Source organism: Leuciscus leuciscus, assembly GCF_965113295.1.
Source record: "Leuciscus leuciscus genome assembly, chromosome: 12".
NCBI lineage: Eukaryota > Metazoa > Chordata > Actinopteri > Cypriniformes > Leuciscidae > Leuciscus > Leuciscus leuciscus.
Window position 1 is genome coordinate 22066013 of NC_138736.1, and position 24560 is coordinate 22090572.

Here is a 24560-nt window from a genome sequence, read left to right on the forward strand (position 1 = left end):
GCAGCAAGCTCATTGGTCGCCGATGCAACAGCAACCAATCAGCTGTGCTATGTAGATAACAACATGATTGCTACCAATCAGTTAATGATCTAGCAGTGTGCACCATTCAAAGTTTCATGCCAGAACTATGTAAATATCACAAACCAAATGACATCCAATCCCCGCACGGGCTACCAATCTGTAACAAACCTTTTGTATTTCATAATAATAAGAGTGTGTATAATAAGAGCACACTTCAAGGGCAATGGGTGGATTTGGTTGCAAATAAATAACATATATAAATATACTAGATCAATTAAATATCATATAACTTTAAATATCAAATCAAAAAACACAAAACCATGATATATTTCAACAGCATGCGCATATTAACAAAATCCCCCCCCATCCAACAAACATTTATGACCAGGGATGTAGTGGAGGCTAAACGCACGTAAACGCCGTTTACGCACCTCCCAAAATTCGGAAATAGCGTTTGCCCACCTCCAAAGTGCGTTTATCCACCTCAAATTGCGTTTATCCACCTCTAAATTTCACGTTATTTGAGCGGACTTTGCTTTTCCAGTGCGTGATCGCCGATCGGTACATGATTCGAGCATTTGGGCCGTTAATGACAGAGCAGAACGTTGAGCAGAGAGCGCAGCGCGCCGACACACACACACACACACACACACACACACACACACACACACACACACACACGTACGGAACAAAGAGAACGGCACACACGGAGCAGAAAACACACGCTCGTTACTATACAAGCTGCGCGAGAATTAAACTTGATCGCAGACGCAACAGAAAATCATTAAAACTAGGCAAAAAAAGTTTTTTTTTAAAAGTTTTTTTTTAAACAATTCATTACGCAGCGCGCTGGTTTAATGTAATGAGCATGTCAAAACCCAACTGTACAAGACATTCAGAGGGAATCAAGCCTGCACCAGGTTAAAGACTTTTCCCTCTACAGGGAAACACTGATCCACATTTTTCTGATAGACCAAATAACTAATCAATTAATCGAGGAAATATTCAACAGATTAATCGACTATGAAAATAACCCCAAATCCCTATCATTATGTTCAAGTGCATTGCACTGAAAGCCCTGGATATAAGCCTCCCTCTCGATCTCTCTAAAATATTTTTGTTCTCTCTGTTTTGTCATTTAGTAAACTTGATAGATTTCAACCATATTATTCCTTCTTGAGTCTCTTTAACAAGAACTTCGATTAATGTATGAATTGAATAGTGATTTTGTGATCTATGATGAGGGAACAACCAGTGATACCCTTGGTAGTACCATCAAATGATATAGCGATGTCATCAGGATACACATACACCGGTAGGCAGTGGCCCACCTTACCGGGTGATCAAGTTGTGGTCCACCAGAATTTATAGTTTACCCACCTCTTTTTTTACCACTACACCACTGTTTATGACTTATCGTCAGTCACAAATAAACATGATAGACTCAAAGACACCATCATGTTAACAACACCACAGCATAGGATTCTCAAAGTCCATTCTAAAACCTGTGAACACGAAACACTTTGCGGTAATTTCATTCATTTCAGTAGTTCATTAAAGGAGTCATGAATTGAGAAATCAAATTTTCCTTGAGCTTTTGATATATAAGAGGTCATCATACTATATGAATATTCTGTAAGTTTCAGAAATGGAACTTCCTTGTTAGTCCAAAAATAGCTTTTATTGAAGCCAAGTCAAGAGAACGACTCGTTCTGGAATGTGCCTATTTATGATGTCAGTGTCACGATCAGGTTCAGATGAACAAAAGGTTCTTTAATAAAACACTCAGGTAATCTGATAGCAGAAAGGTAACGTAACAGTGTTTTATACACAGACAATACCAGACCAGGAGTGCAGGTGAAGGAACAACTTAAGGCGAGACACGGCAGGCAAAAACATCGGGGGTTTTTTTACTGGTCAATTTTGAGATTTTTGGATATTTGTCTTCAATAACATGTCTTCTTTCAGACTTGTGGTGAAAAAAAGTCCGAAATACACATTTAGGTTTTTATTTTATTACACTTTGTCTGTTTGCGTCTGTAGATTTCTCATAAATTCAACAAAAGTTGGCGTTCTTAATCAACATGCTGCGCCGCGATCGCTGCCGGCACCCTGTCATCACATGCACCGTTAGGAAGCTCTCTCTCTCCTGTACAATCCTGTCGGATCCAAATATGGTCATTTCCTTTTTATCAGCAAAAAACCGTGAAAGTAAAAGGGCTGAATGTGCAATCTCATTGGCTGATGATAAATCTTTAAAGCCCGTTTTCTCAAAATGACTTTTCTCTCATACTCCAAGTCCGAAATCTCCACTTCAGTAGCACCTATATACACCAAACTTTCCAGTCTTATACCTAGTTATATTATGAAGACATTTACAGAGGGATTTGTAAATATATTATTCCTAGCCTGATTTATATAACATTTTATTCCCAAAAAAACATGGCGAAAATCATTTTTTTAAGGCTATTGGCAGTATTTTCTGATTTACAGGAAAACAAAAGTAGATATCCATAAATCCCTCTGTAATTTTTTTCCCCATCTAATATGTGAACACAATGAAAAAATATTTTTTAACCTGGCTTTATCCAATACTCAGATTTTTAATATATGCAAATTAGCGCATATTTAATTCGATATTGCCTAATTTGCATATTTAAACATTAAATTACAGAAAACTTGTAATACATTTTTTTTTTTTTTTATCTCAATGTAGGTAATCAACGGGGAAAGTTTCATGGTGATATCTGCTAGTTAAAAATTTTACCCTATTCACCTGTAGTGTCTCGCCTTAAGAAGGAACACACATGAGGATAATTAATCACATACAGCACATATGAACTAATGATAACACTAACCAAGGAGACAAACGAGTGGCGGGAATCTGAACAAAGATTTTTGACGCTGGATTTGATGATAGACTGAAATTAACCCCCTGGGGTTGGCGAACGCGCCGGCATGTTTTTTTTTTGTTGTTGTTGTTTTTTCACATAGCAGCTGGACTTTAAACACTTTGTCATACAGAAACATGTAATACTGTACATCATTCAAAAGTGTTATTTGTGTACACTCACAATAACGACAAAACTGCTTTTGTAAAATAAAGAAAAGAAACAGGGTCAGCTTCCTGTAGTCTCAGTCTCTGAACTTTTCTCTAAAATGCATCACAAAAATGAACTGAAACTCATTGAATACTTGCCACACAGACATGAGAGATATGTCTTTAGAAAGCTTGAAGTACCTTTACAAATATTCTCAAATATTCTCTGTTTATGTAATCTATATGAAACCATGAGAGGTGCAGTCTTCCCCATCTGACTTCCTTTACTTTAATGTGACCACAACCACATGCAGCACAGCCTATTCACACGGTAATCATCCATGTGAGCCATGCAAAGCTGTAAACGCCCCCATCACTTCGATAAACAATGCATCAAGCTTCATCATTCCCCTGCTTTTCTTTAAGTTTGGAAGAAGACGCGTTGTGAGGAATAAATCTTAAATTTATCTCAGAAAAAGAATGCGATGCAATGTGCAGCTTGATCCAAAAGGATATCATATTTAAGTCATTTATTCTTACTGACATCAGTTAACGTGTTATTGTTACACAGAGTTGGACAAGTTACTCCCAAAATGTAATGCATTATACATTACTAGTTATTGTAATTTGATATTAATTAGTTACATTACAATATTACTGTCTCTGAATTGTAATGCATTACACTACTTTTGCGTTACTACCAAGTTACTTTCACCAAAATAACCGCAGAAGTACTCTATGACTAGGCATTCTAAAACTCTCAAATGTAGTTAATTTCTTGCTCATTATGCTTCCAGTGGAGGGTGATGTGGTATAGCATAATGACTGTGTAGGAAGGCTCATGGAGCAGTACAATAAGTAACAATCACTGTCAGAATGACAAAAGTAGACAAATGATCAAAGTCTGGTAAATGATGGTAGAAATACCAAACACAAAAGATCTAGAGCCCACTATAATGCAAACTATAGCCTAATGACTTGAGAAAGACACACAACCTCTTTTTTCTTTTCTTTTCTTTTCTTTTCTTTTCTTTTAATTCAAGTTTACAGCACACACCTGGCATGCATAGGTTGGACACAAGTGTCTTCACTTCTCGAGTTGAAGCAGTAGGGGTATAAAAGTATAGCTACTTAAGAAATAATTTACATGAGTACAAGTAGAAGTACTGGAAAATAATATGACTCAAGTAAGAGTAAATAAGTAGTTTGCTGAAAAACTACTGAAGTTAATACGTTACAAAGCACTTTAGTATATTTCAAAATCAGGCGATGTTAGCAATATGGAGCGCTAAACACTCTTGTGTCATTTCTGTTTCATTCATACTCGAGGCCAGAGGGTGCCCTTATAGGAAATCCCTTATATGGACATTAGGAGAGTAGAGGGTCTCAGAAAATTCCAGTAGTTCCCTTTAAGTTTCTCACATTTGACGTGTATAAACACGGAAGCGGATGCACGCACCACTTGTCTTTCGCTTCGGAGCTGATCGGCGTCGATGTCTCTGAAGAGTGCTGTTGTTTACAACGAGCGAGTGTGTCAGTGTTCTTCTAGGAAGACTCTCCCAGTGTTGGTGGTTCTACAGCGCGAGTGCAGCGGTAATCACCAGCCTTGAGCTCTCAACTGCTGTTTTAACAGCATCAAATTGCTATGTTTGTTGACGGCTGGTTAGAGGGCAGAAAAGTGAGTTCTTTTCTGTTTCAGTTCACCGTTCAGTGTTGCCGCAGTCATTCCCCTGTGTGCTCCGGCACTGGTGACGGGTCCCATTTCCTGAAAGAGCAGCACGGGAGCGTTTGCGTCTTTAAAAAAAAAAAAAAAGATGCCATTCCACCCGTGCGTTTCTGAAAATCTCGGGACGGGCTGCGCTGGTTCTCAGCTCGCCGCCCCAGTGCCTTTCTTTCCCGAAGTGCATGGAGAGCTTACCAGGTAGTGGACGGCACCTTTCTCTGCCAGAAACTACCCGAATAGCTTTTCCCCCCTCACTACCCTTGACGGAGGAGCGGTGAAGGGTTGCGCGGCTATCCCTCCAATGGAGCGGTCTGTCGTAACACAGGTGCACCTGTGTCCGGTGGCCGCTTCCTTTTGGACGGGGGCCCCTTGTCTCCCCCTAAGGCCTGTGAATCCGCTCTGACGGGCAGAGCTTACAAAGCCTGTGGGCAAGCTGCCTCCTCTTGTGTGCCATGGCGCTGCTACAGGTCTATCAGGCCAGGGCACTCATGGACATGCACGGGGGTAGCCCAGACCGTGCGCTCATAGGTGAGCTTCGCACCGCATCCAACCTCGCCCTCTGGGGCACAAGTATCGTGGTGTGCGTGATCGGTCTGGCAATGTCTACATTAGTGGTCCAGGAGCGCTATCGTTGGCTCAGCCTGGTTGATATTGCGGATGCGGACAAGGTTCGGTTCCTGGTCTCCCCAATTTCTCAGGTTGGGCTGATCGGTGACGCGGTGGATTGCTTCGTCCAACAGTTATCTGCCGCCCAAGCGCAGACGGAGGCCATCCGGCACATCCTGCCCTGGCGACTCGCTGCTGCCTCCACCCTGCCGCCAGTGGCAGTTCCTCTGCCTGCTCGTCGCAGAGGACGTTCCCCTGCCGCCGCTCCCGCTCCCGCTGGGCCTCCGCAGCAGGCTCCAGCCAGGCATCAGCGTGGAGCCGGCCGCAGTAGGGGCGCCCAGCCCGCTCCAGGCACTGCCAAGCTAGGTGGCAAGCAATAGCAAAAGCATTCCTGAGCAGGCCACTCAGGTCACCGATCCACTCCCTCCCCCCGGTGGAGGGCCGGGTGGAGCCTTTGTTTGTGTGTGTGCCTGTTCCGCCACTGGCTCCCAAAACAGTGGAGCCGGCAGCACCCTCACTTCAAAGAAAGAGCAGTTTTCTCTGTTCCTGGGTCCAAAGAGGGCCAGTCTGGCGGTGTGCGACCCTGTAAAGCCTTGAACCCCTCGGCTACCTCTTGTTTCGCCAGCCAGCAGTTGGGTGCGGTTCGAGGACCCAATCACGCCTTCTCACGCACTCTCTGCTGCCATGTAGAGACAGGGAAGAGATACACTACACACTCGGGCCACCTTCGGGCCTTCCGAGCTAGGTCCCTGTTCTCTACCTCGCTGCCTCACTTTGAGTATGTCTGTGGTACCCTTGGTCCCCCTGCGTCGGTCCATGGTGCTCCCGACCGATCCAGCCGGTTCTTCTGTGCCAGCAGACTCGGCTAGACAATTCAGGCGAAGGATGCGATTAGCCGTCCCTCCAGCCGATATGAAGGCAAGCTTCTGAAAGTTGCCCACACTTAATTGTACTCAAGTAAAGGTGAGTTACGACCATCTTGGATCTGTGTCACTTGATTTGGGCCATTTTTCAAGCTTCCGTTCAAGTTACAGACACAGAAACACATTCCCAATGCTCCATCTCCAAGATTGGTCTGCAGCGTTCGACCTGAAGGACGCGTACTTCAGATCTCTACCCTTCCGCAACGCAGGCCATGCCTGTGCCCTTGCATTGAGGGGTCGAAGTCTCAGTACAAGTCCCTCCCTTCGAGTGCTACATAGCCAGTTGGGTCTTCAGGTCAACTGGAGAAGAGTAAACTTGTCCACGTACTAAGGATCTCTTTCCCGGTTTGGAAGTGGACTACACGGTCGGTGCTACATAAAAGTGAGAAAGGGTCCCACTGAAACTTTCAGAGGCTCTTGGGGCATATGGTAGACGCAGCCGCATATAACCAGCTTTCTCCATATGATGACCGCTTCAGCGCTGGCTTTATGGCCGAGTCCCGAGATGGCCATGGCAGAGCGGCACGCCCCGTGTGTTAACGACACCCAGCCTGCCTCCAAACTCTCAGCCATGTTCAGACCTTTTACTTCTCCGGGCCTAAACACTCCTAGAACAAGTGTCTGCTAAACACCAGCCGAGGGGCCACTTATAACGGGCATGTAGTAAACGGGGGTCTGGGCGAACTTCCCACTGCATTGGCATCCATTGCCTCCAGTTGTTAGCCGTTCCCTTGCTTGATGCCGCTGCTCAGCAAGCTTGCACTGCTCAGTACAGCAACTGTTGCTCATACACTTCCCTCGCATGTCACAACTCGTCCGCCACCTCCTCCTATGGAGTCTGAAGCTTCTGAGGTCGCTTCTTCCACTTTTAAGTTCCGGCTTGCTCAATCGTGCCGCCCACGAGGCCTCACGTCAGCCTGTAACCGAAGAGAGTGGAGACTTCATCCCCAGGCGGTCCAGCTGATTTGGGATCACTTTGGGGCCGCACAGTTACATCTGTTGCCTCTCCGAACTCGTCCCCTTGCCAGTAGTTTACTCCCTGAAACACGGAGACACTGGCATACAGCTGACCCCAGGGCCCACGCAAAATGCATTTCCCCAGTGAGCCTTCTTGCACAACATTGTGCTAGTCAGGAAGGAGTAGGAGCAGGTCTCTTAGTTGCCCCGTAATGGCCCAACTGGACCTCGTTCCCCCGAACTTATGCTCCTCTCGACAGCCCCTTCCTGACCCTTTCCTCTGAGACATCTCAGGGATGAGGCACCATTGGCACCCGCACCAGACCTCTGGAAACTCCATGTCTCGTTGCGGAGGTTCAGCTATCTACCTCAAAATGACTGTAGATACCATCACTTCTGCAAGAACCCCCTCTAAAAAGTAAAGAGGCTTACTTACGACCTGAAGTGGAACCTGTTCGTTGTTGGTGTTCTTCCCACGGAAGACCCCCGAAGGTGTTTCGATCACTTCTGTGCTTCTTTCCTGCAAGATGGGTCGGAGCGAGCGCTGTCTCCCTCCAACCTGCTACTGCACTCAGAGACCTCCCCTTGAGTCACTGCAGGCAGCTGAATTAAATATCCTGTTTTTAAAGAAACAGTTCTCCTGCTTGCTTGCCTTTATTGCGAAGGTAGGGGACCTGCACACATTTTCGGTCAACGAATCGTGCCTGGAATTCGGGCCGGACAACTCTCACAATATCTGAGACCCAGGCCTGGATACGTGCCCAAGGTTCCAACCTCTCCCTTAAGACGGGACCAGGTGGTGAGCCTGCAAGTGCTGCCCCGGAGGAGGCAGACCCAGCCCTGGCTTTTCTCTGTTCCTTCCGCCTTACGGTTATACAGGACAGAATGCAAAGCCTCAGGACCTCTTTCAGCTCTTGGCTGTTTCCATGCTGAGGTTGGCCCACTGCAAAGTGGTTGCCATCATCTTGGTGTGTTTATACCCAAGGTGCACCGTGCCCACCTGGGTAGTGAGCTCCTCCGAAGAGAGAGTTAGCTCCTTCCTGGGCGTTGACACAGAGTGCCTCGCTGATAGATTTTTTAGAGCTGTGGGTGGGGCGACACCAGCACATTCGCTTGGAAAATAGCCTATGTGTCGAGCCGGTGGCTTTCCGTGGGCTTCCTTCACATGAAGCCAGCTTCACTGTTAGCCCGGTTTGTAGTGTCGGCTTGCTGTTCGTCAGAGAAAAGGACCATAATGTAATAGTGTAATAATGTAATACACGGTGTCCATAAGCTGAATAGCTGTTCTTAAGACATACATGTCTTATTATTGCTGTTAATGTAACTGTTGCAAATAAATATACATTTTATTTAAAAAAAAAAAAAAAATTTAAAGTGCGTTATATATCTGTGTGTGAGTGTATTTCTCTGCTCTCAACTTTAAAACTTGCCGTCTCATCTTTTTACCCTGCATTACCTATCACATGCCTTACCTATTAAACTTATTTAAACATAACATGACACAAATGTGTGAAATATATCACGAAAAAAACAAAACAACTTGAATTGCTCTGTTTGTAAGTTAACTCAAACTCTCTCACCATCTAGCTTTAAAATGAATCACGAGTATGTACTGGGTAACATGATCATAAATGATAAAATTACTTCCTTGAAGTGACCATCGCATGTACCCTTTGCTAACGGCCTTGTGGAAGGGCCCTTCATGAAGGGATCCAGTGTTTCACTTTCGCTTGGAACACCCCTACAAATTGTCCCCTTGGAATTATAAGGTTCTATCTGACATTTTTGTAAAAATTTAGTTCTTCACATATTCTTATTCTGTGACCACTTCTTTACATTAGTGATGTTGTTTTTTAAGTTGTGTACATTTTGGAACTTTTTATTTAGAAAATAAAAAGGTTCTTTCTACACAGTCGAATGGAATGCAAAAACTTTAAAGCTCAATATCTCAAAACTGCTCAGAACGCAGATATAATCTTATAATTCCAAGGGGACGAAATGGCGTCCCCTTCCTGAAGGGCACTTCAAGGGCGCAAAAATGCCATTTGGAATTTGCCCCTGGAATGTCATGTTATATTAATTCTGTGAGGCATATTTGGACTTTCTGTGCGAGGGCACCCTCCGGATTTCAGTATGAATGAAGCACACACCACCCTATTTTGGGTAATATATATATATATATATATATATATATAAAAAAAAATGTAAGTAAACATATGGTAATCCATACATTTTTATCTGCTGAATGTTGCTTTCTAATTATTTATAGTTATAGTCCACCTGCATTTTCCCATACAAATAAAATGTATTATTTTAATTACTATATTATTATATTTATTCTTAAATACTGTATTTGTATTTTCAATAAATAAATAGTGTTATTACTATGGCCATAATTCTTATTTGTTATATTTTTTATTTACTAATAATAATCATAATTATTATTATTAGTCATATTGATCTACAAGCACCCAATTTTTGGGCCAAATTGTGCAGCCCTACAAGTAGGCACAAAAAACCTGGTTATCATTTTTTAATTGCAAAACACTATTTTAACCAGAAATATTGCAATTGGATTTTCCCCCTAAATCGTGCAGGAGCATAGTTGCTCCTGATATCAGCATGTTCACAGTTGTTTTGTTGTTTTTTACAGGGACCAGATGCCACTGATGAGTCCTGCAGACTCAAACTTTCACACGAGTCTTTTCAAACTGTTTTTCTCTGATGACAGGGTAAATGACAGGTATGTTGAACAAGAACTGTTTCGGGAATGGCACAAAGGTGTGTGACTGTTCAAGTCTCTGTGTTTAGGTCAGTGTGCTCAATAGTGTGCCTATTTGTCCTCCGTTATGCATATTTGGATTATTTTGTTGTTAAATTTTTTTTTTAAAAAGCCATTATTTTAATCTCCTCATAATCTTTCTTCTAGTCCCATTCAGCTGATAGGGCCATTAGGGGAGGGTCTTTGTCTTCCCAGGTGTGAAACACATTCATGATGATTCACACCTCCCCGCATACAGCCTTTGTGACACAAAACTCGCCTTACAAATTTTAAATCAATATATTGTTTTATGTGAATGAGTGGGCAGGATGATTTTCACATAGTTTTGAAGCAAAAATTCTAGGCTACACGAGCCAGTTCTCAAAAGTCTTGTGAACAAATATTCAGGATGGGTTTTATGGCCTTATTTTAGTGACTAAAAAATAAAATAAAAAAAATCACACGTTACGGTATGAAGACACAGGAGAGGAAGAATGATGGTGAATAATGATATTTATTGAATAAAGGTGCAGTGATGAGGTGAGCAGGTAAGGGAGAGTCCAACTGGTGATCTTGGTGGAGACACAGAGGGAAGGAAGACGATGGAGACAGGGAGATTGCTGGGACAAAGGGGAATAGTCCACATACAACAAATGAGGTTGGACAATAAACTGTGGTGAGGAGTGTGCCTTTGTAGTGGCAGTGATGGTGATGTGCAAATGTGTGTGATTGGAAATGACGTGCAGCTGGGAACCAAGGAAAGTGATGGGAAATGAAGTGCAGAGGATGGTGACTAGGTAGATATGTGACAAACCATAAACGTAATTTTCTCAAAACTACAAACTTTTACATACATACTGCTCACATATTATTGTAGAGTTTGTGCTAAATACAGTGTAATCAGACCTTAAAAGTAACCAATATAAGCACAAATGTCACAGCATGTCAGAACACTTCCAGGGCCCAGAAAACACCTCAGACCCAGAAGATTAAAAAAACGGATGCTTCTATATTGGATCCGACAGGAACGGAACAACACACGTGAGTAAAAACGTTTTTACTGTGTCACTATTGCTTTGTTACAGATCGTTTGATATGTACTGATTATGTGTATGTGTCTAAGCAAAATCACCAGTGACCAGTGATTTCTGAATGTGTAATGATTCATGTACAAGTCAGATGTTCTTTGTCTCAGAATTGTTTATTGCTGTTTATGTGTCAGTAAATCAAACCAGTGATTAAACGGTCAACTTCACATTGTTTCTCTGAGTAGGATGAAAATAATCCGTTTTTTAAACTGTGATTAAATTAAAAATAGAAAACGATCAAAGAATGCTCCCTTTACAATCGCTAGAGCTGTCGATCACACAGCACAAGCTTATAAGTGACAGTTATGGAAAACTCTCGCCAAAACTCCCGTTATAATCAAGGAATCTCTTATTTACATCGTGTTTGCACTGTTGAGTGCAATTTGATCCTAGAGAATTAGTCAATTACAGGCCGATCTCAAATCTACCATTTCTGTCAAAAATACTAGAAAAGGCAGTATCCTCACAACTATGTTCCTTTTTAGAAAGAAATGATATCTGTGAGGATTTCCTGTCAGGATTTAGACTTTATCACAGTACTGAGACTGCTCTAATTAGAGTTACAAATGATTTGCTCTTATCATCCGATCGTGGTTGTATCTCTCTATTAGTGTTACTGGATCTTTTGATTAGACTCGAAAATTATGTTGGCATTAGTGGAACTGCATTAGCATGGTTTAAATTAAACTTCTCTGACCGTTATCAGTTTGTAGCAGTAAATGAAGAGATGTCGTATCGATCACAAGTTCAGTATGAAGTACTGCAAGGCTCAGTACTAGGACCTTTGCTTTTCACCCTGTACATGCTACCCTTGGCAGATATTATTAGGAAGCATGGCGTTAGTTTTCAGTGTTATGCTGATGATACTCAGCTGTATATTTCTTCACACCCTGACGAAACTTACCAGTTCATAAAATTAATGGAATGCATAGCTGATATAAAAAATTGGATGACTAGTGATTCTGAAAAAACTGAATTTGCACATAGTAACCTAGAATACTGTCTAACACTTGATGGCTGCTCTGTCAAGTTTTCGTCGTCAGTTAGGAACCTGGGTGTGCTCTTTGATACCAATCTTTCATTTGAAAGTCACGTTTCTTGCATCTGTAAAACCGCATTCTTCCATCTTAAAAATATATCTAAATTATGACATATGCTCTTAATGCCAAATGCGGAACAGTTAATATATACGTTCATTACCTCAAGGCTAAATTATTGTAATGCTCTACTGGGTGGTTGCCCTGTACGCGTAATAAACAAACTCCAGCTGGTCCACAATAGTTCTGTGGCAGCAGAGTTCTTACTAGAACCAAGAAGTATGACCATATTAGCCCGGTTCGGTCAACACTGCATTGGCTCCCTATTAAACATTGTATATATTATAAAATATTGCTGCTTACTTACAAACAGGGCTTGACATTAACACCCGCCAACCCGCCAAATGCGGGTGGATTTTGCTCGTGGCGGGTAACATAGTCACTCCAACTAGCCACTGTGGCGGGTTGAATAATTGTAGTCTTTTCAAAAGGCATCTGAAATAAGTGTGACACTACGACACTCACACTACAACTCCCATAGGGCTGTCAACGAATATTCTAAATTCGAATATATATTCGAATAGTTTTAAAAAACAGAATTTCGAAGGTGAAAATGAATATTCGAATGTGGAAAAACGGCCGCGGTAGCAGAGGCGCGGCTTTCTGCTATGCGAGTGGGCGCGTTGCCTGAGGGGTCAGGGACAGGTAACAGGAAGAAGCGTTAAACGTTAAACAGAAACATTACTAAAGTGTAGGCTACTGTAATGACTGAATAGATATTGCATGAATAAGGTAGGTTAGATACAGCAGTTTCATGCACTACAGGCTTCCACTGGTTTGATTATTTACCGTTTCATGTCAAGGAAAAGTTCCATGTTTATATTAGTCTCTCTGTTTATCCCAAGGTTTACTGTAATCAGCCAGATCCAGGCCGTATCCAGATCAGATGGTGCACCTTCGCCTAGACACGACCACAATGCATCCCTGAAGTGTCAGCAGAGATTGTGTGAACTAGACTTTCCCCTGTGAAGGCTTCATCGACACGACAGCCAGTGGCACTGATCCTTAACAAACCCGTCTCCATGATTACTCCGATCTTCAACCAGATGGAACTGGATAAATATTCTGAATGTTCTGATCTAATCTGACTTCTGACCTGTAATGCTGCCTGAATCATAATCATACACTGTTCGTTCATTGGCCAGAGGAGACCTGGCCCCCCAACTGAGCCTGATTTCTCCCAAGGTTTTTTTCTCCATTCTGTCACCTGATGGAGTTTTGGTTCCTTGCCACTGTCGCCTTTGGCTTTTGTCTTGCTTAGTTGGGGGGGATATAACAATATTATTGATCTCCCTGCATTGACACCATTATATGAGAACTGAACTGAATGATGACATCACTGTTTTCTCCAGAGCGGCTGTATAGATAAATTAACTAAATTAATAACTTTTTTACAACATAAATGAACAATCACGGAACTTACTTAAGCTGGGCTATGACATTCAAACATGCATGCCTGTAGACTGTACACGTTGAATCTATGTGCATGTCGTCACCATTTTCACAGATTCACGCTTTTAAAATTTACACGGAGATGATAACTGTGTTTCATGCTGCGTGCCAGTCCAAAATTGTCATGCCCTTCACTCGCTAACTTCCCTCCGTCTCGTTCACTCGGATGTACGTCATTGCTTATGTTGCACGAGTGCCCACTACTGGCGGACACTGCAATGGGCTGAATTGGAACATCCTAAGCCCTTGATCACTTGGAATCAGCTGTGGAGTTGATTTATTTATTTATTTTTCCCTTTAACCCTCTGGGGTCTAAGGTGTTTTTGGGGTCCTTGAGATGTTCTGACATGCCCTGACATTTGTGCTTTTTTCAGTTGCTTATAAACATATTAATGGCAAAGGTGTAATTACACTCTATTTAGCACAAACAGGGCTATCATAATATGTGAGCAACATGTATGTACATGTTTGTATTTTTGAGAGAATAATGTTTATGCATGGTTATTGAAAAAACTAAAAACTAAAGTTTCTGAAATAAGGCCACAAAACACATACTAAATATGTGTCAATAAGACTTTTGACTAATGGATGTCGTCGCCTAGAGTTTTTTCTTCAAAATGATGTGAAAATCATCCTACCTAATCATTCACATAAAACAATACATTGATTTAAATTTTGCAAGACACTTTATGTTTGGAAAGGCCATATGCAAGTGGGCGTCAACGATCATGCATATTTAGTGGTTCACACCTGAGGAGACAATGGGGCCCGCATACTTAATGAGCCATTCATTTAGGTATGTCACTGCCACAAGAAAGAATGCAAGAGCAATATGGCGTCAACGATCATGCATATTTAGTGGTTCACACCTGAGGAGACAATGGGGCCCGCATACTTAATGAGCCATTCATTTAGGTATGTCACTGCCACAAGAAAGAATGCAAGAGCAATATGTATATATATATATATATATATATATATATATATATATATATATATATATATATATATATATATATTCTACCAAATTGGTTCACAGTTGGAAGCATCTCATTTTATTTTTCCATGTCTAGTAATTGTGCAGTTAATTCTCATACTGTATTTTCAGTTTTGGAATATGTATCCTCTCCCCAAATTTGTCACTAATAAAACACAATAAAAATTATTTAAAGAAAAGTTTACATCTACCTTGTAAATATATTTTTTATTAAAAAGGTTACAATTACAACAACAATTCAAGTGCAATCTTTCTTTGTAAAACTAATGTATACATTTTATATCATACATATTTCAAAGTTAAGGATTCATCCTTCGGATGAGACGTAAAACCGAGGTCCTGACTCTCTGTGGTCATTAAAAATCCCATGGCATTTCTCGTAAAGAGTAGGGGTGTAACCCCGATGTCCTGGCCACATTCCACCCATTGGTCCTTACCAATCATGGCCTCCTAATAATCCCCTTACATTGAATTGGCTCTATCACTCTCTCTCCTCTCTCCACCTATAGCTGGTGTGTGGTGAGCGCACTGGCGCCGTTGTACTGTGGCTGCCGTCGCATCATCCAAGTGGATGCTGCACACTGGAGGTGGTTGAGGAGAGATCCCCTGATATGATTGTAAAGCGCTTTGGGTGTACAGTAGTACATATGAAAGCGCTATATAAATGCCTCATTCATTCATTCATTCATTCAAGGATTCATTACTTTGAATATAGCCTAGGCTACATTGGGAAAAACACTAATAACATATTATTTGATTACTTTATTTTTGACAAAACATACTATATTTAACATATGAGCAAAAATTGGCAAACAAAAGCTTATTTGAGGTGGCAAATATTTTACAGTAAAAATGTATAATCTATCCAAAACTAGTCAACGAAATGTTGTCTTTCATATGTCTGTAACATAGGTCTTTCGTTTATATAAGAAATATAAATGTTAATTTGCAGTTTAATACGTTGCTTATACAAATATATTTTATTTCAACATATTTCAGTCGATTTTTACTCATCTCAGTATAGTTTGCTAAAAGCGGATCATTCATTCACACACAGAAACGCAATTCAAATTTAAACAGTCTTTTTGCGAGCGCGCATCTCTGCCATTCATTCATTCACACACACACAGAAACGCGATTCACTTGAGAATGAAAAAAACTTACTACAGTATTCTCAGGATCCGTTGCTCCTCGAAATACCAGCACTTCTGAGGTACATTTTCCATTATTCCTCACAGCGCCGCGAGACAGTGTAAACAAGTACAATGATCTGAATAAACTTGATGTTTTTTCTCGAGCTGATGTGGGCGTTCACAGTTTGTATGGGATCGTCTCAGTCATTTGCGTTTGAATAGCGCGCGCTCTCCGTGGGCGGAGTCACATTAAAAATAATTAGCTGAGAAGAGAACGACTGACATCTCTCTCTTTTCATACAGATTACATAAACTGAGAATATTTGTTTTTTATAAAACTTACTTCATTTAAAAGAAGAGAATTCAAGCTTCATGCCTGTGTGTCTGTATGCCTGTTTGACTGAGTATTCGCTGAGTTACAGTTCATTTTCAGACGCGTTTCAGAATTGACTTCACTGACAGAGAGGAGGCAGAACTCGCATCATGTTTATTTTTCTTTATTTGGCGAAAAGCACAACACTTTGTTTTTATTATGAGTATACACAAAAATAATACACACTTAACAGGATCGATTGATGTATAACACACGCATTTTTTTTTTTTTTTTGCACTGATAAGGAAAAAAACGAGCATATCGCGCCGGCGCGATAGCCGACCTCAGGGGGTTAAGAATTTGTTTAATGCAGCATCCAAATGTTTATAGGTGTGTTTGGGTTGTTTTAAATAAATAAAAAATATAGAATTAATATATCATAGAGTTGTTTGTTGTGGTGGTGATTAGATGAGATCTGTGGGGACGTCACAATTGTACTGCATTGTGGGACATATAGGTGCCTGAAGTGTACATATGAAGTAGACTCGCTCCCTCGGTCAAAATCGAGGGAACGAGGGTCTGTCCATATAAACTTCCCTCGTCCACTTCACGAAGTGGAACGCACTTCAAAATGGCGGCAGGGATTCCCCCAAGGGGAAGTGCTTAGGGAAGTTTGCAAGTACGTGTCTAAAAGTGGACTGGAACCACGTCAGTTTGTTTCTGGACTTCATTCTGTGTTTTCTTTTGTTCTGTGTCCCGCCCCTCCTTTGTTTCCATTATCACCGTCATCATTAGTTATTTTGGTTCAGCTGTGTGTCTTCAATTATCTTGTCAATCAGTGTAATCAGTTCCTCCCTGTCACTTGTATATATTCCGTGTTCTCCCTCTGTCTTTGTCGGTTCTTTTTTGTATTTGGTTTGTGGTTGTGACAGTCTTTGTAATTTTCCAGTTTAATTATTAAAATATTGTTTCAAGGTCTTCTTTGCCGTAGTGCGCTCTCTTCCTCACACCAGAACTGTAACAGAAGAATCGACCAAGACAGAAGATGGATCCAGCAGTGCTACTGCTATGTCTGGACCAGAACCAGTTTTCTCTCAAGGCTCACACCACAGCGTTTCTCGACCTGGCGTACCTTACCTCCTTCCTCGATCACTCATGGAGTGTTTTTTCCACACAAGCCTTAATGCGGAGATGAAGGCACTTCTGCCCGGTGTGAGACCTCGAGAGAACTTCGAGGTTTTCGTGGAGTGGGTGTTGGCCAACTGTGACTCCCAGTTCACCATCGGCCCTTCCAGCGATGGTGAGCTCGAGTCTGTTCCTGAGCCTTGTCCCAAGATGCCCGCCACGCCACAGCCCTCAGTCAAGATGGCCCCGTGCCTGAATCTCCAGTCTTCGTCCTCGTCCAGAGTCCTGAGGTGACTCCAGAACAAAACAAACTTTGTTGCATTAATTTCCTATTATCACTGTAAAGCGGCTTTGAAACAATCTGTATTGTAAAAAGCGCTATATAAATAATAGTGACTTGACTTGACCTCTTATATATCCTAGTCCACACTTCAATCTCTTCAATAGGTTCCGCATCTCATTTTGCCAACTCAATAATTAATCATTTTTGTCCAAATTATAGACACACATGGAGGGAATTGACATACATGTTACATAAAACACACGAAAAGAAAAAAACAAGACAACCATCATCATGTAAATTCAACAATGACATGTATGACACATACCCCACATAATTAATGGGCAGCATTAAACCCTCAATGAAGATTTTGAGATTTTCCTTGAGATTTTGGAGGGCCATTTCCTTGTCCTTCTCTTCCATTTTGAGGAAAAGAGGCTCTTCCATAGGGCTTCTGAGCACATCTGTTGGCATGTATCCATTTTACAGCCAATTTTATGTCGTATTATTGAGAGCTCCTTTCTTAGAAAATGGTAAAGAATAATGAAATGTAATATTTCATATAAATTTTATATTTGCAACAACACATACTGACAAATACCTCACTGATGCTGGGTGTACCTTCTTCTCCATGTTCTTAGCTCCTTGGTCGTAGCTTGTTGGCAGTGGCTTTTGGAGGTTTTCTGTCCAGCAACATTACTTTTTTGGTTTATTTAGTAATGCAACAAAGTTTGTTTCCAGAAGAAAATAGCCTTACAGTCCAGCTTAAGTAAGTTCTGTGAGGTTTCATTTTTGTTGTAAAAAAGTTATTAATTTAGTTCATTTATATATATATATATATATATATATATATATATATATATACATTACTTTTTTGGTTTATTTAGTATTGATTGAGATAGGATGCAAAATAAGGAGATACCTTTCAGAAGAAAAGAAATCCAAAGTTTTGGAAGGCCTGCTTTATATATATATATATATATATATATATATATATAAAGCAATATATATATATATATATAAGCAGGCCTTCCAAAACTTTGGATTTCTTTTCTTCTGACAGGTATCTCCTTATTTTGCATCCTATCTCAATCAATACTAAATAAACCAAAAAAGTAATATATTTATATTTATATATATATATATATATATATATATATATATATATATATATATATATATATATATATATATATATATATATATATATATAAACTAAATTAATAACTTTTTTACAACAAAAATGAAACCTCACAGAACTTACTTAAGCTGGACTGTAAGGCTATTTTCTTCTGGAAACAAACTTTGTTGCATTATTTTCATGTTATCTCTGTAAAACTGCTTTGAAACAATCTGTATTGTAAAAAGCGTTATATAAATAAATGTGACTTGACGTGCCTAGAGCACCTGCTACTGGTCATTATATAAAACACAAAGAACAAAACCTACGTTATTGCTTAAGTAATTTGACTTAAATATTAGTGAAAGTTCATATAAAAAGTTATGCAAAGTCAATAACTGAAAATATTAAACTTAATATCTAGGTTGGTTGAAGCAGAGGAGGAAGCAGGATCCAATGTGCAGCAGTCTTTTATTAAATAAACTCAAAACTTCACAAATACAGACTCAGACTCAAGAACAAGACTCGGGAATGGAACAACCAACATAGTACAATGTTAAGAACTGACAAAGACTTAACTAGACACAGGGCTTACATACACAAACAAACCAGAGAGCTAACAAGATAAGAAGAGACAGACCTGAACAGAACTAACTAATCAATATTTAACCATAGAAACAAACAGGCAGGGGCGGAGGAAGACTAAACTGAACTAATAAACAGATAACTAGACACTGACAAGAACAGAAATCAAAACCGACTGCCAATGTTACAGAATGCCCCCCTCCTCGGAAGGCGTGTGCTCACGCTGCAAAAGACTTCACAGGGGTGGGAGGGTGCTGCAGGCTGTGTAGGCAGCCAGGGTAGAGCAGGTGGCGACGGTTCAGGGGGCCAGAGAGGCGCCGGCTGGTCATCTTGTCCGAAGACACAGGCGTGGAGGCGGCCATCTTGTACGAAGACACAGGCGTGGAGGCGGCCATCTTTTCCAAAAACACAGGCGTGGGGGGCGGCCATCTTGTCCGAGGGCTCTGGAATGGCGGTGGCCATCTCGGCTGAGAGTTCATGGGATGGAGTTGATGTGTGTGCTGCCCACATACACAAAATAGCCGTGGCCATTATGATCAGTGCTGTATCATCCAGAGCTGACTCAGGCATGGCGGCCATTTTGTTCAAGGACTCTGGAACGGCGACCATGACGGGCCGAGGCTCTGGAAGGGGCTGACCTTGACATGAAGAAGCTCTGGAAGGGCGACCTTGACGTGAAGAAGCTCAGGCTCGGCAGGCATGACGTGAAGAAGCTCAGGCTCGGCAGGCATGACGTGAAGAAGCTCAGGCTCGGGAGGCATGACGTGAAGAAGCTCAGGATCCATGTGCCGCAGTCTTTTATTAAGTAAACTCAAAACTTCACAAATACAGACTCAGACTCAAGAACAAGACTTGGGAATGGAACAATCAACATAGTACAACGTTAAGAACTGTCAAAGACTGAACTAGACACAGGGTTTAAATACACAAACAAACCGGAGAGCTAACAAGATAAGACAAGACACACCTGAACAGGGCTTAACCCTCTGGGGTCTGAGGTGTTTTCTGGGCCCTGGAGGTGTTCTGACATACTCTGACATTTGTGCTTATTTCTGTTACTTGTGACATTTTCATGGCTAAAGTCTGATTACACTGTATTCAGCACAAACCCTGCTACAATAATATGTGAGCAGCATGTAAAAGTTTGTAGTTTTGAGATAATTATGTTTTGTGTGGTTTGTGAAAAAACAAAAACAAATTGTCACTGAAATAAGGTCATGAAACCCATACTGATTATTTCTTCACAAGACTATTGAATATTTGCTTCAAAACTATGTGAAAATCATCCTGTGTACTCATTGAGATAAAACAATATATTGATTTAAAATTTGTAAGACATGATTTGTGTAAGAAAGCTTTATGAAAGGAGGCGTGAATCATCATGAATATTGATGTGTTTCACATCTGAGAAAGACAAAGACCCTCCCATAATGGCCCTATCAGGTGGGGACTGTAAGAGAACCAGAAAAAAGAACGAGTAGAGATTTTTAAAAAAATGGCTTTTTGATTGTTTGGATTTATTTGCAACACAACATAATCCAAATATACACAACAAAGGACAAAAAAAAGCACATTATTGAACACACTGATCTAAAGACAGATACTTGAACAGTCACACACCTTTGTGCCATTCCTGAAACATAGTACCTGTCATTTCCAAGGTGTTTGATTTTTCATTGTACCATGTTCATGTACAGAGACTCAACAACTGTGAACATGCTGATATCAAGAGAAACTATAGGGCTGCACGATTTTTCTGGTTAAAAGTGTGATTTAAAATGTACAATATATATATATATATATATATATTGACCACCAGGTTTGTTTTACCTTGTAGGCATATATGTGTAGGGCTGCATAAAATAATAATAACAATAGCCTATAGCAGGCGGCCTATAAATCGTTAAAAAGGAACACTTCAGTAACACTACACTAGAGAAAAATATATGGAATATACAGTATATATATACAGTAGGGGTGCACCGAAATTTCGGCCGCCGAAAATGTTCGGCTGAAAATGGCATTATCGGTTCCGGGCCGAAATAAAAAAAACAGCCGAAAACGTAAACCGAAAATGAATGTCACCCGCCCCTCCCATCTGTGCGCAAGCGCACTCACGGTCGAGCTGTTATCACGCGTCTGCCTATCAAAGATTAAGTATGTCAAAGGGCTGTCACTTATTGCACAATCGATCGGACCAACCAACACAAGTTTCAAAAACGAAAATAGGGAATCGATTTTAACGGTCTTCTCTCGGAGCGCGACCAGCTCGTCAACATACGCCCGCAGCAAACGCGCGTCACACAGCAACTGCAGGTTCTGACACACACACACACACAGCCTATTTCTGCATAATATGTAGCCTTCAGTAATGTTTTTCATTGATGTTATGGTAGTCCACATTGCTGACTTGTGCGCGTCTCAAGCGCCCTCTTTACGTTCGTCCTAATGCCTGTTTAGTTGTCCGTGGATTTGCCTATATTTGGCGTTGAAAACGGATCAACACCAAATATAGGCAATTTACTAACGATTCAATGAACACTTATGTCTCAAAAATCGAACAGGATTTTTTCACAAAAGTGACAGCCCTATACGAGAGGACACCAAAGTTGCAATATGTAACATTTGTTCTGCAAAACACTCCAAAATTGTGGATTTTTTTTGCACAATTTTTTAAAAACTATTTTATTTGATGGAACATAAAACTTGAAGAATAATATTATTTGGTATTATTATTTATATTTATTGTTAAAAATATTTTATGTTTTGTTATGTAACTGTTAATAAAAGTTTGATTATTATATTGTGATTTTTCATTTCATATCCATTAAATTCAAGCAACTTAAATATAATATATATATATATATATATATATATATATATATATATAGTATACGTTTTTAAAAGAAGCCATTTTCGGCTTCAGTTTCGGTTTTCGGCCAAGTGCATCCTAAATTTTCGGTTTCGGCCCAGAATTTTCATTTCGGTGTATCACTAATATACAGTATATTAGTTTTTTTTTTTATACATAGAAATATATTATTGTTACCACATTATAAATATCTACGTTTGAGCAGATATCCACAAACACAGTATTTAACAGTAAACACAGGTCTAAACAATATAATATTCACCATATTAGGGTAAACACTCATACTAGCCTACTTTTATAGCAAGCTGTGTTTTATTATCGAACATAAAAACATCCTTGTGTCGTAAGTATATAAATTTTGCATTGAAAGGTTGCCTACCTGTCTATAGTTCACATTTCTGCATATATATAAATAATAATTATAATTATATATATATATATATATATATATATATATATATATATATATATATATATATATACATACATTTTAGTCTGGCACCAGTTTAACTAGTAGCTACAATGTAAAGTTTATGCAACAATAACATGATTACTATTATGAGTGGACATTTCTTCTCTTAAAAATCTTCTCATCTTCAAATTGCATTCTTCTAATTCTTCTGAGGTAAATACAAGGTAAACAGCACAGCACAAATACAACGTGTCTTCCAAACTCGATGAAAAGCAGGAGAGTACTGAAGTCTGATTCTTTGTTTAGAGGCGATGAGGGCGTTTACAAGTCAGCGTTCCTTCACGTGGACGATTTGCATCTGAACAGCTCTTGCGCGCATGGGTGTGGTCACATTAGAGTTAATTAGAACGTGCTTGAGAAACTGTACCTCTCGTTGATTTCATACGGATTACTTTAACAGAGAATATTTGTTTTTGATATAATTTACATTATTTAAAAATAGAGTAAAGACATACAAATCTTTGTAAAGACAATGTCTCATGTCAGTGTGACAAGCATTCGCTGAGTTACAGATCATTTTCTGCCACGTTTCAGAATGAACTTCATATTGAGAAAGTCGGCAGAACGCGCATTGTTTATTTTCTTTATTTGATGAAAAACACAACATTTTGTTTTTAATATGAGTATACACAAATAAAAGAAGACATTTAACAGCTTTGAATGATGTATAACACTTATATGTAAGATCAAAATCAACAGAGTATGTTGAGTCTCTTTTGCACTGATAAGAAAAAAAAAGCGAGCTGGTCTCGCCGGCACGACTGCCGACCCCAGGGGGTTAAATACACAAACAAACCGGAGAGCTAACAAGATAAGACGAGACACACCTGAACAGAACTAACTAATCACTATGTAACCATAGAAACAAACAGGCAGGGGCGGAGGAAGATTAAACTGAACTAATAAACAGATAACTAGACACCGACAAGAACAGAAATCAAAACTGACTGCCAATGTTACACTAGGTTACTTTTGTAACCCCCGTTCCCTGAAGGAGGGAACAGAGACGTTACGTCATAACAACTGACAAATTGGCATCTCGCCTGAGAGCTGCATCATGAACCCCGCCCTGCAAAGCGCGTATATAAGGAAGCGTGGTGCACTCGGTCATTTACGTTTTGCACAGAGGAGCTGAGACGATGTGTCCTGGCCGGGTGGTGGTACAGCAATTGTGTCGACGGGATGTAATGTCACATAAGTAATCTAGATAAGTTACATAAGTAATCTAGACATTCCCTATCAGTCAGTCATGTTTGACGTTACGTCAGAACGACTAACGAATTGGAATCCATAATAAAATGCCACAATGCTACCCCTTCCAGCACCCTGTGTAAGCTGCCTAATCCCCCTGCACCTGCTGTGGCGGAGAAAGGACAGGGCTTTAACGCAGGGAGAGCTGATCACTGCTGTTCCTTCTTACCCACACGGTAAGACTATTTGGATAACAGTGGGAAAGCGTGCCCATTCTAAACAGAAGGGGACCACATCCTGTCCGTAGGGAGGTAACATGTGGAGTTTACACATATGGACTGACAGATTTGGCTGTGCTACATATGGAAGGTCTCTGTGGTAAATCCAGCCTTTCTAGGGTGAAGTCATTACCGGCAGAGATGGCAGGGTTACGGGTTCGCTGACAGGGAAGCCATACTGTGGAAGACAGCACAATCACAACACATGGGCACCTAGTCTAGCACAGGGGCTAACCTTCTGGCCATACACACTGTAATAGAATGATGATTAGTTATGTCTGAGTGTATGACGTAACTGATGACGTGTATGGAGAGAACAGTTTAGAAAACCAACCATGGTGTCAGCAGACTCAAGCAGCTATGGAATTGGTGGCGTACTGATGTAGCAACATGACAAGGACTGGAGACCAGTGGCTTATTGCTCCAGATGACTGAGCGAAGCTGAAACCAGATATGCTCAAATAGAAAAAGAGTGTCTGGCCGCTGTCTGGTCGTGTGAGAGATTTGAAAAGTACTTGTATGGTCT

At 40.6% G+C, this 24560-nt stretch overlaps 1 protein-coding gene and 2 long non-coding RNA genes across 4 annotated transcripts in view; 1 reads left to right on the top strand and 2 right to left on the bottom strand.

Annotated features, from left to right (window-relative positions):
• The window catches only part of LOC309511601, a 54837-nt gene extending 42034 nt beyond the window's left edge, over positions 1 to 12803 (bottom strand). Inside the window, exon 1 of the long non-coding RNA XR_014210712.1 lies at positions 10403 to 12803. This is a non-coding gene — a long non-coding RNA (uncharacterized lncRNA). The remainder of the gene's footprint in view (positions 1 to 10402) is intronic.
• Positions 1 to 24560, top strand: part of LOC309511499 (retinoic acid receptor beta-like) — a 327730-nt gene that overhangs the window by 120582 nt on the left and 182588 nt on the right. The window contains exon 2 of one of the 2 annotated variants that reach the window (XM_082186744.1): positions 9924 to 10013. The exons of the other annotated variant lie outside the window; for it this stretch is intronic. The gene's annotated coding sequence lies outside the window, so the exon portion shown is untranslated. The remainder of the gene's footprint in view (positions 1 to 9923; positions 10014 to 24560) is intronic. 2 annotated transcript variants of the gene reach the window in all.
• LOC309511574 overlaps positions 1 to 24560 on the bottom strand; it is a 144258-nt gene that overhangs the window by 49108 nt on the left and 70590 nt on the right. The gene's annotated exons all lie outside the window — the stretch shown is intronic.